General features: G+C 39.2%; 1 long non-coding RNA gene across 1 annotated transcript; it reads right to left on the bottom strand.

Moving 5' to 3' along the window:
• Positions 1–12,928: 12,928 nt before the first annotated feature.
• On the bottom strand, positions 12,929–14,562 carry LOC131544463 (uncharacterized). Its single transcript, XR_009272140.1, has 3 exons — positions 14,464–14,562; positions 14,021–14,115; positions 12,929–13,012 (listed from the first exon to the last, which is right to left on the bottom strand). It is a non-coding gene; the product is annotated as an uncharacterized LOC131544463 (long non-coding RNA).
• Positions 14,563–15,431: the final 869 nt, after the last annotated feature.

The following is a 15,431-nucleotide window of genomic DNA, read 5'->3' as shown; positions in this document are numbered from 1 at the left end:
CAGAGAATCCAGGATCGCTTCCACTGGCCCGGCCTGGATGCAGACGTGAAGCGCTTCTGCCGTGCTTGTCCCACGTGCCAGCGGACCTCACCCAGCACCCCTCCCCTCAGTCCGCTGATTCCCTTACCTATCATCGAGGTACCCTTCGAGCGGATAGGCATGGATCTGGTTGGGCCGCTGCCGAAGTCCGCCCGGGGCCATGAACACATCTTGGTCATCGTGGATTATGCCACTCGCTACCCCAAAGCCATGCCCCTGCGGAATATTATTCTGGTCAATAATATTTTTTCTGACGTTCGTTTCACTTCAACTGGCTCCCCACAGGGCTGTGTGCTTTCACCCCTGCTTTTCATCCTGTACACCGATGATTGCAGATCTACTGTGCCTAACTGTTATCTGGTCAAATACGCAGACGACACAGTTCTTCTGTCTCTGTTGTCGGGCCCCTCACAGAACTACGGACCAGCTTTACAGGAGTTTGTGGAGTGATGTGACAGCTCACACCTGGAATTGAATGTAAGAAAAACCAAAGAGATGGTGGTGACCTTTTCCAACAAGCAGAGGGATCTGGCAGCAGTAGTCACGACCTTCATCCACGGGAAGCCAGTGGAGCTAGTTGAGGAATATAAATATTTGGGTACTATTTTCGACCATCTGCTGAAATTCTCCTCCAACACAGAGGAGATTCTTAGGAGGTGTCAGCAGCGGCAATATCTCCTTAGGAAACTTAGTTCTTTTGGAGTTTGTAAAGACATTCTGTTGGCTTTTTATTATTCTTTCATAGAGAGTATTGTTACATTCTCTATAACTTGTTGGTTTCAGTCTATTAGTCTTCAGAGCAGGAACCGGCTGCAGAGTGTTGTTACAGTGTGTTCTAAGATTATAGGTTTGTCTGTTAGATCTCTTACACATATATATGATCAACAGACACTCAGGTTAGCAAGTAAGATTATTAACCCTCTGGGGTCCGAGGTCATTTTGGGGCCCTTGAGATGTTTTGACATGCCCTGATATTTGTGCTTATTTCAGCTACTTAAAAGATGCTATTGACCAACATGTAATTTTTTTTGTATTCAGCACAAACTGTGCTACAATAATATGTGACCAAGATGGATGTACATGTTTGCATATTTTAGAAAAAATATTATGTGTGGTTTGTAAGTTTTGGGGAAAAAAATGTAGCTGAAATAAGGCCATAAAACCCACACTAAATAGTCCTGAACAAGACTTTTGAGTATTTACTAGAATATTTACTTAATTATGTGAAAATCATTCTGCTTACTCATTCACAGAAAACAATATATTTATTTAAAATTTTCAAGACATGTTTTGTCATCGAGGGTCTATATGCGAGGGAGTGGCAATGGCCATGAATATTAAGTGATTTTCACCTGAGAGACAAAGGGCCCTCCCCTAATGGCCCCTAATGGCCCATCAGTTTGACTGTGACTGTGAGGAGATTGAAAAAAAGGGTTTTTTAAATTATTTGTATTTTATTTACAACACAGTATAATCAAAACATACATAATGAAGGTCAAAAACACATTGTGCACACTGATCTAACCACAGAGATGTGAACAGACTTTGAGTCATTCCTGCAACAGATTCTGTTCAACAAGTGAAACAAGTAAATCATACCTGATATTTACGTGTTTTACTTACGTGTTTCTACTTCTTTCCATGGATTCAAGAAGAAAAAAACATAATCAGTAGAAAAGGAGCTTGTTTTGACATAGAATATCAGTGTAGTTGAACATCTGATGTTGGTGCAGCGCTCTCAGAGGAAAACAGTTTGAAGAGACATCAGGATACATCTGGTGCTGGTATCTGATTCAAAATACAAACAAAAAAACATTTGTGAGCATGTTAATATCAGGAACATCTGTATATATATCATAAATATCATATATATCACTATCATAAAAAAGAGAAAGAAATCTTATATCTGAGAAACTAATTATTATTGTTTAGCACATTAAAATCTATTTCTGAACAGAGTAGGTTATTAATAATAAACATGTACTAAACATACTTAGACTCGTAGCATTCATCATGTTACAGTGTACAATCATATTACTTTTATTGTTTTATATAGAGCATGAAAACATCATCGCGCCGTAAGAAATTTAAATACAATGAACTGCCTATCATATTCAAAATGTTTTACACGATTTCAAACATTGTAGTCAGGAATTATAGTTTGGGAAAACCCAACTATGATTTTGTAGTCATATAGTCTAGTATGTATGATTTTATAGTAGTCTATGATATGATTCTGTAGCCACAGACTCAAGCATGCTTTGTACAATAAAAGGATGTACTTTGTACTATATAAAATGATATTTTATATCTGAGAAACTAATTATTATTGTTTAGCACGCTATTAAAATCTATTTGTGAACAGAGTATTAATAATACATTTGTTATCGTTTGGGGGAAACCCCAGCTAACTGTTAGTAAATCCATTCAAGTTTATGTCACAATAAAACGGTAACTAATGTAAAAAAGAAACATTACTTACTCATCTCCTCTACTGGATGAAATCGTGTTCTTCTTTCGAGGGAAATCCTGCTTTTACTCAGCGCGTCTTCTTCCAGAAACGAGCTGTGCCCAGCCGATCCAGCAATTCGTCGACTCGCGGCATTGGATACGCGTCAAATTTCGACACAGCATTCACTTTGCGGTAATCCACACAGAATCGGACCGAGCCGTCCGTCTTAGGAACCAAGACTATCGGGCTCGCCCAATCACTGTTAGATTCTTCTATTACTCCCATTTCGAGCATTGCCTCTAATTCCACCTGAACCACCTTTTTCTTGTGTTCAGGTAAGCGATACGGCCGACTGCGTACTACTACGCCTGGCTCGGTCTCGATATGATGCTGAATGAGATTTGTTCGACCAGGTAGGGGCGAGAACACATCAGCAAATTCTGCTTGCAACCTGGCCACGTCAGTGAGCTGGGAGGGAGAGAGATGATCTCCTCCCGGGGCCAGAGCGAGAGATTGCGGTTTGATGCTCACTTCTGGCCCGAGATCATCTTCTCCACTCACCACCGTCACCAGCATCACTGACTCCGCCTCGCTCCATTTTTTTAGGAGGTTGAGGTGATAGATTTGACGTGCCCCACCCCTATCTGTTCGTACCACCTTATAATCGAGATCTCCAACTTGCCGGGTGACCTCAAACGGTCCTTGCCACTTCGCAAGTAATTTGAAGCTCGACGTTGGGAGCAATACAAGCACTTTATCTCCCTGTGAAAATTTCCGCCAATTGGTTCCCCTGTTATATAGCCGGCTTTGTCTGTCCTGGGCCTATAACAAATTCTCCCTAGATAGCCGCCCCAGAGTGTGGAGTTTTGTTCTCAGGTCCAGTACATACTGAATTTCATTTTTACTTTGAGAAGGTCCGTCCTCCCAAGTTTCTTTTAGGACATCAAGAACCCCTCGGGGCTGACGACCATAAAGAAGCTCGAAGGGGGAAAACCCTGTGGAGGCTTGCGGGACCTCCCGCACAGCGAACAAGAGGGGCTCCAACCACTTATCCCAATTTTTGGCGTCTTCGTTAACGAACTTACGAATCATGGTTTTTAACGTGCGGTTAAATCGTTCCACCAGTCCGTCCGTTTGTGGGTGATAAACGCTGGTGCGAATCGATTTAATGCCCAATAATTCGTATAGCTCGCGTAACGTACGTGACATAAACGCCGTGCCTTGATCAGTGAGGATCTCTTTCAGGAACCCTACTCGGGAGATTAAGCGAAACAGCGCGTCCGCAACACTCTTGGCCGAGATGCTGCGGAGCGGCACTGCCTCGGGATATCGAGTTGCATAGTCCACCAGGACTAATGCAAACCGATGTCCTCTCGCTGACCGCTCTAATGGCCCGATGAGGTCCATCCCAATTCTTTCGAAGGGGACCTGCATTAACGGTAGAGGGCGCAAAGGCACTTTTGGGGAGGCTGGTGGGTTTACCAGCTGACATTCGCGACAAGACGCGCACCACCTGCGTACGTTCTCGTGAATGCCCGGCCAAAAAAAACGGGCCATGAGACGATTTAGTGTTGTTGTTTGGCCTAAATGTCCAGCCATGGATACAACCGATCTTTTACAATTGAAAAATAGGGATAGGAGAGCGGCCGAGCAGGCTGGAGAGGTTGACCGTCGATGTAACGGACCTGTTCAAAAGCATGTTTTAATGACTCATCCTGAGTCTGTTCTAGAGGAAAATCATCGCGCTCCGAGAGGATCAGCCTCTCGATTCCACTCCGTTCCTCTGGTTCAGGACTCAGGGGTCCCGGTTCAACCTCTCCCACCTGTATAATCGCGCCCCTTCCCTGCTTTCCTTTTCCCCAAGAGACATCCGCACAAAAACATCCCAATAATTCACTAAAAGCAGGCCAATTAGTTCCCAAAATCAGCGGATGTCGGAGGTGCGGGTTAACTGCGACCTCCACACTATGAGTTTGTCCCCTAAATTGGATCATCGCGGACATTAAAGGATATTTCATCACATCCCCGTGCACACACTGTACCTGAACCATGCGGCTTTGTCGATGTCGCTTCCCTCAGCCAGCAGCCATTTGCGGCATGAGTCCCGGAGCTGTTGTGCCATCACAAAGGGCCGGCCGCTCTCACCCAGGACCAGCGAACGGAACCACTGGCGATGTTGCTCTGGGCTTCGGCCAACCCGCTGGAGGATGGCTCTATTCAGGTCATCGAAGACCAGGAGGTTCGGCACGGGCAGTTGCTGCGCAGCCACCTGCGCTTCCCCAGATAACAGTGGTATCAGACGCACCGGCCACTGCTCACGAGGCCACTCCCCAGCTTCCGCGGTTTTCTCAAAGAGATCTAAGAAAGCTTCGGGGTCATCCTGAGCCCCCATCTTGTTCAGTGGCAGGTGGGGGGGTGGGGTTGCCCGTGCGTTGTTTTCTGCCCGAACCTCCCGGTTCATCCAGCTCCGGAACGTCTCGCGGTCCTCCTGCTGCGCCCGGAGAATGGCCTGGAAGCGGTGCTCCTGGTCAGTCCGCATGTCCAGCAGCACCTGGTGTTGTTCTTGGTGGAGGACCACAAGAGATGAGATGACGTCCGCAAACGGCGTGCTTGTGGGAGTCTGCATGATGGCAGCGTCCCTCCTGCTTCCTTCCCGGGTTTCGGAACCAGTGTAACAAAGTCAATGTGTAGGAAGGAAGAGGACGAGGTCGACTGGGCTGTTACTGGGATTTTATTTAGCTTTATCTTCCCAACAGAAAGTTGCGCTATTAGCGCTCAACATAACAGTGCGTACACAAAATAAAAAGTCCTGCTCTCCTGAGCAATAGCGTTTTCCACACCCGCACAATCCCCAGCCAGCAATCCCCAGCCAGCAGCCTCCAGTCAGCAGTAGGTCTCTCTCTCCCCTTCTGAGGTTCCCAGGTGTTTTTATGCGGTCTCCCCACGCCACTTACTGGAACGAGACACAGGTGTTTGTCATCTGCACTTGACCCACTTACTCACCGCTCGTCTCCCAGCTCTCTCTCCCGCTGCAAACCTCGCTGAACCACGCCCCCCTTGCCACACGTACAATTAAACTAAATCAGTTTTGTGAAGTTCTCTTATCATTTGCGCGGGAGCAACGTGCGCGAGAGCATCCGCGCATGCGCTTTGAAAACCAGGACCGTTGGTCTGGGAAAGGACACTTGAGAGGACTGACTGACTTGTTTCCAAAGCTTGTTAAAAGGTAAGAATTTCATTTTAAAAAATCATATGATAATTCTAAAAATGCAGTCATTGTCAGATTAAATGCAACAATAGTGTTTTAAGATAGCTCCACGCGCTTTTAAATCATATCGACGGCATATTTCATCGAGTGTCATCGCAGAATTGTTTTTTGAGGTAGGCCTATAAGGTTAAATATTACTCGTAGTTTACCAAACTGCAATTAAATCACTCACAAATGGATACTAAGTTTTCATCAGGCGATTAATAGGCTACTGCCTGTCAACATTGGCTAAAAAGTGTTAAGAGTTATCTTAGATTTTCAGTGAATCAGTGATTATAAATATTTAAGGGCATTTTGTGCTGAGGGTTGATAGGAAAGAATGTGTACGTATAACAAGGGGAAACCTACTTATTAATGCTTCAAAAGAGCAAGGTTTAATAATACCTTATGACAATGAATAATTATCAAAGTCTAACTATCGAGATGAAGATTAACGTTAAACGTTTTTGGACTTTTCAACGAACGTAAATCGGTTAAAAAATGTCTTAAAAATGTCAACGTTGTTGTGTTTTGTATCCATAAAACCCGCTGCTTCCAAGTTCACTGACATGTGTTTTTAGGATCAGATTCGACAATATGTGCTAAATGAGCTACCCTCCACTGACTTTAGGTTTGGATTTAGGTGGGGGAGGGGTTCGTCGTCGTTGTGGTATCACAGCAATGGACAAAAATGCTCAATGCTCCTTCATGTAGACAAGCGACAGACCGGAAGTCATTCATTTCCAATGGACAGTAGTGCGGGAGTTGCGTCGAGATCAAAATGACCAGCGAAGAACCAGCAAGGTGTGGGATTATTTTGAATGAGAAGGAAACGGAAAAGTTTTGTGTAAACTGTGTAATGTCAAATTGGCTTACAATAACTCGACTGGAGCGATGCGTAATCATATTCAATACAGGCACGTATGCGTTAGCTTGAAGACAAAGCCAGCAAATGTCAATCATGTCATACACTACAACCCGCCGCTGAGGTCCGCGATCCCATCCGTGCCGTCTATTCCTCTAAACGAAGACCGACTTCGGTGGTGGTGCGGGATTTCCAGGCTCTTTTCGAAACGGTCTGCTTGCTTGTAGTTATCTCTCTGCGTGCCTGTGACTTCAGTTCCTGCCGAGCGCGGGACTTTTTTTTTCAAGTGCAGAATCGCCTCTAGTCCCGTCTTTCACCAGACCACGTTAACATGTTAAATTCACTGAACAAATGTGCATGGTCTGAGTAAGTAAAACGAGCATTGTTTTGTTTTTAGACAATATAGCCAACATGAAGTACATTTTTAAAAGCCGTTTTAATGCTATTCCTTGATAAACATTCCTTTTTTTTTTTTTTTTACTTGTGTTTTAATATGTTGGCTAACCTTATATGAAAATGAATAATTCTGTCAGTCTATTTTCCATTTCTGCATTTCTCCAGCTGATCTGAATAAATAAGCTATGCACTGGTTTATGTCGAGTTATGCTCTTCCTTATTTTCTGTTTAACGACCGCCTAAAATTAAATGATGATAACGTGAGGCAAGCATGCGGCATAATCGTGACCTGTTTTTAGCAGATTTAGCTTTTAGACTAGTCGACTAGTCGGATACAAAACTTCCGTTTAAACGACTGTCAAATTAGTCGTAGCGCACATCCCTAATGTGTATGCGGGAAATTCGGATCCGATTTGAGCTTCGGGTGCGCTAAAATATTTGAACTTCTTCGGCTAGACCTTATGCGATGTATTTTATTAAAAATTATGAGCGTAAGGTTAGAATTACAAATATTTTATTCACTTTAACATTATTCTTTAAACACTATTTCTGTAAAATGGTGCTTTAGAATAATTATTGCAGAAATAATTATTCTATAATTATTAAATCACTATTTACGTTGATTAGCCCCTTAAAATCTACTATGTTTTTATTTTGAGGATCATGATTTGTGACGATGCATTCATACATTAATTATATTCATTAAAATTATTCATTTTACCATTGGTTAATATGCCGAGGTGACAGTTGCTGCACGACCAGTTCTGCGCGACTGCCACTAGGGGGAGAAATGCGACACTCGTGTCCGAATGTCGTGTGCAGTGGACAGGCGGCTTATGAGAGGAACAATGACATCAGTAATATAATTATTTACCTTATTCTGAATAAGACAATATTATGACTACATGAGTTGCTTTTAGAATAATCCTTTCATGTTCCCGTTTTACATGTTATAGTACATAGATCGATTAATGGCATGCATCATTACGTCACCACGCGACGCTATCCGACGTTCCCTCCAGAATTTCACGTACAAACATATAGTTCGTCTTCGTGATGATGCCATATACAGTTTTGGGTGTTTCATTTTTAATTTTATGAAAGCTTCAAGTGCAGTTAATTATTTATACGTGCATACAGATGACGTCTGTGTTGAAGCTCTTTTATTTGCCGTCAAACGGTTGAGCACTGCTGCTGTGTGTATCCTGTCGCAAAATGCGGCGAAAAGTCCTACACGACGGTAATGGTGTGATTAAGGTGTTTAAATGTCTGTACTGCACCTCGATAATGCGACTAAAATAGGAATACTCCACACAGAGTTCGGGGAGTGAATTTCGAGGGGGGACGGCGTTTCATTTCCAACTGCTTAGGTTTATTTGGAAATTAAAGGGATTTCTATATTTTATCCATTCAAAAGACTACGAAAGCAATCCCAGTTCTGCACATAAACCTGGCGCGATATATGTGTGTCTATAGTTCCCTGCGCAATGCCTCTTTTGTAATTGGCCATAATACCTGCAGACTGCAGCCAATAGAAACTCTTCTCTCTCGGTGCTCGTGCTGCTCCTCACAGCGCAGATCGTGAAAGCAGACTGCGGTTTTGTCATTCATTATAACAAAGTGTAGAGAGGATGTAAATAATAGATTCAGTGTATAGTGTAGAGAGCTGCATTCATTAAAACTAAAGTTTGTGAGATCGCAATGAACTAAAGGGAGTTTGCAAATGTTAAATTAAATTTGTACGACAGTTTTATACATTTTTGATTTTATACAAAAGTTAATATTAAGTGACTTACATTTTAGGAACACTATTGTCTGATTGTGCTCTATTTCATCAAAGCTGATCCACTGCGCATCTCCAAGCAAATGCAGCACTGTTTTGTTTTATAAATGAATCTTTGCTTTTGAACAAATCTAGTGAGTCAATGATTCAATGACCCATTCATAAAGAGAGTCGCTTCGTTCCTAAATGAATCAGCCGTTTGAACGAATCGAGTGACTGAATGATTCAGTGGCAAAGCAGTGACTTGCTGCCACCTACTGGCAGTTTCGGTTTCATTTTTTTAAAGTATAAATTGAGTCATTTCAATCGTTTAATATTTCTATATTTAAAACTTTATATTTAAAACATTAATTTCATAACAGTCTTGTCAAAAAGTCTGTAAATAGCCTATTCCTTCATGCCATATTTGTGCCGTGCAGAGATTTCATTTGACTGGTTATTCTTCCTGATTGTATCTTATTTTAATTGAATTTATTGTTTAATTAAAATTTTCAATAAAAGTTTATAAATCTAAATTTTTTGGCACAAAAGATGACATACATTTAATAAAGTTGGAGGCATTACAAAGGTGAAAAAATACCTTTACGGAGTCAAATAATGCCTTTGGGAAGGTTAATTTCTGTCATTGATCAGAAGGTGTTCTTAATTTTTATTTTATTTTTTTTTTTTTTGTGTAGAGACCTTAAGTAGGTAATGTTACCTTTTAAAAACGAATTGAATGTTACCTAATAAAAACTGTAGATCATTGTGATAAATGATCTGTTCAGAAATACAATGTGATTTGTGTATTCTAATGTGTTGCACTTTAAATGTGTTGGGCTCTTTAAGAACATTGATGGACATACAATTGGAGAGCACTGCTGTCTTTTTCTGCGCACTATGCATACATAACATTTGCAGTTTTGCAAAAAAAGACTTGTTTTTGTTTGTCTTTTTAATGTTGCTACTGGATTTATCTGAATTTCCCCTTGGGGATTAATAAAGTATCTATCATCATCATCATCAACATGCTCTCTCATTGGATATATATACAAGAGGAACGCACGAGCGGTGTGTCAATGTGTGATATGTTGTGCTTGTGACACGAGCTCTGTTAATAAAATATCACACTCACAGCTGTCTGTCACTGTGTTCATTTTTGGGATATAGCCTACAACAAAAACTAAACCATCTTTAATTTGGCCAGAATTGCAGGTGCCTGTCTTAATATCCAAGAAGGTTTAGAGAAAATATTAAATAAATGTAGTGTTATAGATTATAAAGGGTTTTATAAGGTACCAGTTTCGTGTGCGTGTGAACGTCATGGCAACGAACACCACAAAGTACCTCACGTGGGAAAAACTTAACGTAATGCATAAATGTTGGCGAAATAACACATTAGCGGACCGGAAGGAATAATATGGAATTTTCAAGGACCTGTATCTATGTTTGTTTATTTTCAAAAATTTTCCAGGGCCTTGAAATTTTTAATCAGATTCACAAACTTTCAAGGATTTCAAGGACCCGTGGGAACCCTGTCCACGTGTCTTAATTCGATTTGAGTTTACTTCGATTATAACTTTAGCCGGATTAAGGTAATCAAAAATCTCTGTTTACATGTTAGACTCTTAATCAGAGTATTGTCTTAATCGTATTAAAATTGTATTGATGTCCATGTAAACGTACTGAATAATGTGAAGCTGACTGATTTACCGACAAATACACATCAAGTTAAACATACAGTATGTTTCTTAGTACAGTGACCTCTTTTATCAAGTAAATGAATACTCAATAGCCCCGCCCTCGCCCCATAACTCATAACAAGCTCTCTCAGGCAGGTTTTAAGATTATAATATTAAGATTTCACATCTACTGTTAATGAAATTTTGGTAGACTACATGGTTTCCACTTTGAGATGGATAGCATAATTAATATAAATAACTACCATAAAGGGTAACACTTTATAAAAACTTTCAGTTGTAGGTCATTTACAAGTGATTAGTTAATGATGAACTAATCATTTACAAAACATGACTATTGTTCACAAAGGTGACACTAGTTAAGTTACTTGTTAATATATTATTAATCACTTATAAATCATTGAAATGTCAACATTGTACTATTATCTCAATAAACATTTGTTAATCATGGAAAAAAATGATGATTAAACCATTAGTAAATGATCAGTATATAATTCATGTATGTTTCGTTAAAGTTGTAAGCTGGTCTGTTAAAAAGCACAAAAATGCAATTATGCTAAAACTATTTTTTTAAAGAATAATAAATTATTTGCTGTCACATAACACATAATCATGATTTGTAAAAAATTTGTCAATCATTAACTAATCACTTATAAATGACTTGCAACTGAACATTATTATAAAGTGTTACCTATCTTATAATTAGCATTGTCTTTAATTTGGAAGAGTACAGTAAATTGTTACTTATATTTAGGCCTGCACGATAAATCGCATGCGATATTTAATGCACATCTTGTGAGTAAAGCCGGTTCTGTAATCAGCGGTAAATCTCCATCACTTGTGTGCTTTCAGATGGAACAGCATTTACTACACAGACGCGTGATTATGAATGTGGTTTTGCGCAGCTTGTCAGTGAACAACTGCTCTGTGTTGTAAATGCTGCTCCATGTGAAAGCACGCACATGATGGAGATTTACCGCTGATTACAGAACCGGCTTTACTGACACGATGCCCATGAAATATCGCATGCGATTTATCGTGCAACACTACTTATAATAAAATCATTAATTGTTGTTGTTATTTATGACTAATTTCTGCTCTTTCTCTCTTTTCAGTGACATTTGCTGTACATGTGGAGTTGCAAAGCCTGTTCTATTGTTGTCTCTATCAAGGCCCAAAATTTCAAATCTAAACTCCACCAGTGAGATGGACCACTTTTTGAATGACTGCTGAGACTATAAAGGATAAACCCCAGAACAATTCCAACAGCCTTCATGCAAGACACCACTGCAGAGCGCAAACTGTGATCTCATCATTGTTTAGACTGTTCCTCTTTGCCTTCTCTTGTTTCTTAATCCCTTTTTGTCTGAATTTCGCCCTTCTTTGGACTGGCTCAAAAGTTGATTGATTAGAAAGCTGAATCTTTGACACATGGATGATCTAGCATAAATAAGATACATTGTTTATAGTTTGGGTAAGGGTCAGATACTGTATGTCAACATTATTTTTACATACATTTCAGTTATTAAAACATTAATTATATTGGTGCACTATGTGTTATGCATACAACAGTGGTTGTCTTTGTTTTTATACTAGTCTCATTAAAACTAATATGTAGTTTTATAACATTTAATCATCAGAGAAGTTATTCATGCTAAGTTTTTGAAAGCAAAATGTTGTTTAGACATGTCATTTAAATGACACATTGTTCAAACGATTAAATAAAGGCTTTACAGAAGATTTTTGTGTTCTTGAAAATGAAATGAAACAACAAACCATTAAAATTTGTATTAAAATTTAATTTTAGTGAAGTTATCAAAATTATGTTAAGATAACTTAATTTAATTGCACCGAATTACATGCATTTAGCAGACGCTTTTCAGTTAAACATTATCCTTCAACATTATCAAAGGGTAAGTTCAACAATTTTCAGTCCATTTTGTATTGTTACAATGTTGGTAACATATGTAAAAGAACAATGTTTTTTCTTTCTCCAAGATACCCAGTGTATTTGTCAGCAAAACTGATGCAAAACAGCATTTTTTCATTTAGATGCTGCAAAAGTGTTTGTATCATTTTGTCAAAAAGTCATTTCATTTTGCGTCATCCTGCGGAGTGCTGCTTACAAATAAAAGGGGACAAATAGGTCCACATAACTCAGAGAAAGAGTAAATATTGTTCATTTACAGATATCACAGATGTTGCAATAATACAATAGCGGGTTGAAAATCGTCACTTACCCTTATAGGCAATATAAGGATAATATTTGTTTTGTGTGTCCAGTGTTTTGTGTGTCCATGTACAGTTGCCGTCATCTGTAGTCTTTGTGAGCGTTGGCATCATCTGAAGTCTTCACAAGTGAGTTTGTATTCAGTCTGGAGCTGGTGTAATCTCTTGGGATGGGCATCCTGAGTTTAGCATACTCAAACTTATGAAACAGTTGTGTATGTGCAAGATTTTACTTACTAGCCCTGTGGTTTATAGCATCTTGGAGATGTCGTCTGACAGCAGTGGTGGGCTGTCAGGGGAAGCAGGGCCTTCTCTGCTGGCTCTATAAAAAATAAAATTGTGTGAATAATGTTTATTGATTATTTAGGTATCATTTTCATTTGTGTAATGTCCACAAATTGCCTATGATTAGTTTAGTTGAGGATGAACTGGAATATCCTACATAAAAAAGTCAGATAGTGCTACCCTTTTGTTGAAAGACGTCACATCTGATTTGTTACAAGCATTAGTGACAGAATCATCAGCCAATCAAATTTTGAAGTTCAATGACAGCCCGCCCTCTGGGTCTAGTGACGTGCCCAGTGCTACCCCCAGCATTATACCGCCCTTTTAGTCAGGGATTTCCAAGGTACGAAAGTGAAATTCAATGAAAAGAAAATGACAGCTGCAGTCATCGGCGCCTATACCAGATCTTGTTGCCTAGCTACTAAAAACACCTTTTCAAGGCGCTCTTTTGCAGACAAACGAGAATAACTGAGAAAGGAAGACCTACACCCAAACTGAATTCGCTAACAAAGGCCAGCAAAGTTTTTATGCGCCATTTCAAAGATCGCAACTATGAGTGGCTAACAGCTAGCACCGAGCACAAGTTATTTTGTTGACGTGTTTACTTTTTAATCCAAGTAAAGAGGCATGGAATGATAGACCCAGGGACTTTATTTACAAGTGACAGGTGAGTGCTTTATTATTTGATGAGTATTGTATCATGCACATTGTTATGGAGGTGTACATGGTGTGTTGATAATACTGTGGTGTGGTGTGTGGATGTCCAGCATTTGTACAGTTTTGCTGCTTTGGGCACGTTGTCATTTTAGAGTGACGTGAATGTGCATAGTGACTTGTGTATTGGCGGATTACTTTTACTGACCATGATGTAGGGAAATTTACTCTGCATTTAACCCACCCTAATCTAGCCTACTGTTGAAATTGTTGATCAGCAGTCATTGTTGTTGAGAGCCTGTGTGCAGCATAATATGTGCATTACGCATATGGCTACGTTAGCTGTAACAGAGATGTGTAAAATGTGTACATGTAGTTTACAGTTGCTTACTGAAGGCCCTGACTGAAACCCCACGGTACGCCACTGTCTGACAGTAGGTTCACTCCAACTCTGCTGGGTGCAGCAGGCCATCACCACTGAAGAATCTAGGAAAGAAACAAGCAATCTGTCACAGAGCCAACAATATTTAGTTTGCAACTCCAGGTTTATTAGAAGGAAACGAGCTAGAGCAGCAGTAAAATGCAAATAAAAGAAAGAATAATATATAACAATTATTAACAAACATATATACACACATACACACACACAACAAATTCTACTACTACTACTACTAATAACAACATAATCTTAATATAACAGAATCTATGTTTTTAGTTTTAGGTTGAGTGTCACTTACGTTTTGAGGTCAAGGCCTTCTTAAAATTGGCTAAATATATTCTGAAAAATGCACATTAATATATTTCATGATCTATATTTCGGCTTCTTCAGTTCACCTGTATTTCTAAGTCAGTAGCTCCCTTTAGAAATGTTAAAATCTTGGAGCTTCCCTTCTGTTATGTAGAGTTTCTTTCTGTCCTCCTGAAATCACAGAACAATTTTTATTAATATTTGTTTACCATGAAATATCAAAACTTGTTTTCAGTCGATTACACTCTCCATGTAAGTGATGTAATCAATTCAGTAAAGCCTTTTCCAACAACCCATTGACAAATCGCCAGCAAAACCTTTACAGAGCTATCAAAATCTCTCATATGGGTAGTTGACATATCAATGTGTCCTATGGTGTGACAGCAAAAAAAGTAAAAAAAAATTAAATTAAATTAAAATAAAATAAACTAACATTGACGATAAACCTCTCTCATGCTATTTGTAACTCTAAGAATGAAGAATGTACATTTTTGCTGTCACACCATAGGACACAGTCCAATTTTTATTTTATTCAAATATTTGATTAAAAGCCCAGAGTTTCATAAACACGAGCTCAATCTAGAGTTAGCCTACCTGAAAACTGCTAAGATGCTAACAGACTTTTTCGAAGACACTAAACCATTTCTATAAAATAAATATTTAATTGAAACATGTCAATAACAAGTAAGAAACGTGTCAGGAACGTTTGTATATAATATTTGTGTGATTAAGTTTAGGGACTATACAGTACTTACGGTAACACTTTACAATAAGGTTCATTAGTTAAACATTAGTTAATGTATTAACTAACATGAACTAACCATGAGCAATACATTTGTTACTGTATTTACTAATCTTCGCTAACGTTAGTTAATAAAAATACAGATGTTCATTGTTAGTTCATGTTAGCTCACAGTGCATTAACTAATGTTAACAAGATTTTAATAATGTATTAGTAAATGTTGAAATTAACATTAACAAAGATTAATAAACGCTGTATAAGTGCAGTTTATTATTAGTTAATGTTAAGTAATGTAGTTAACTAATGAACCTT

The sequence above is a fragment of the Onychostoma macrolepis genome, chromosome 07 (assembly GCF_012432095.1).
Source record: "Onychostoma macrolepis isolate SWU-2019 chromosome 07, ASM1243209v1, whole genome shotgun sequence".
NCBI classification, from domain to species: Eukaryota; Metazoa; Chordata; class Actinopteri; order Cypriniformes; family Cyprinidae; genus Onychostoma; species Onychostoma macrolepis.
The sequence above is the reverse complement of the archived record's forward strand: the minus strand, read 5'-3'. Positions and strand labels throughout refer to the sequence as shown.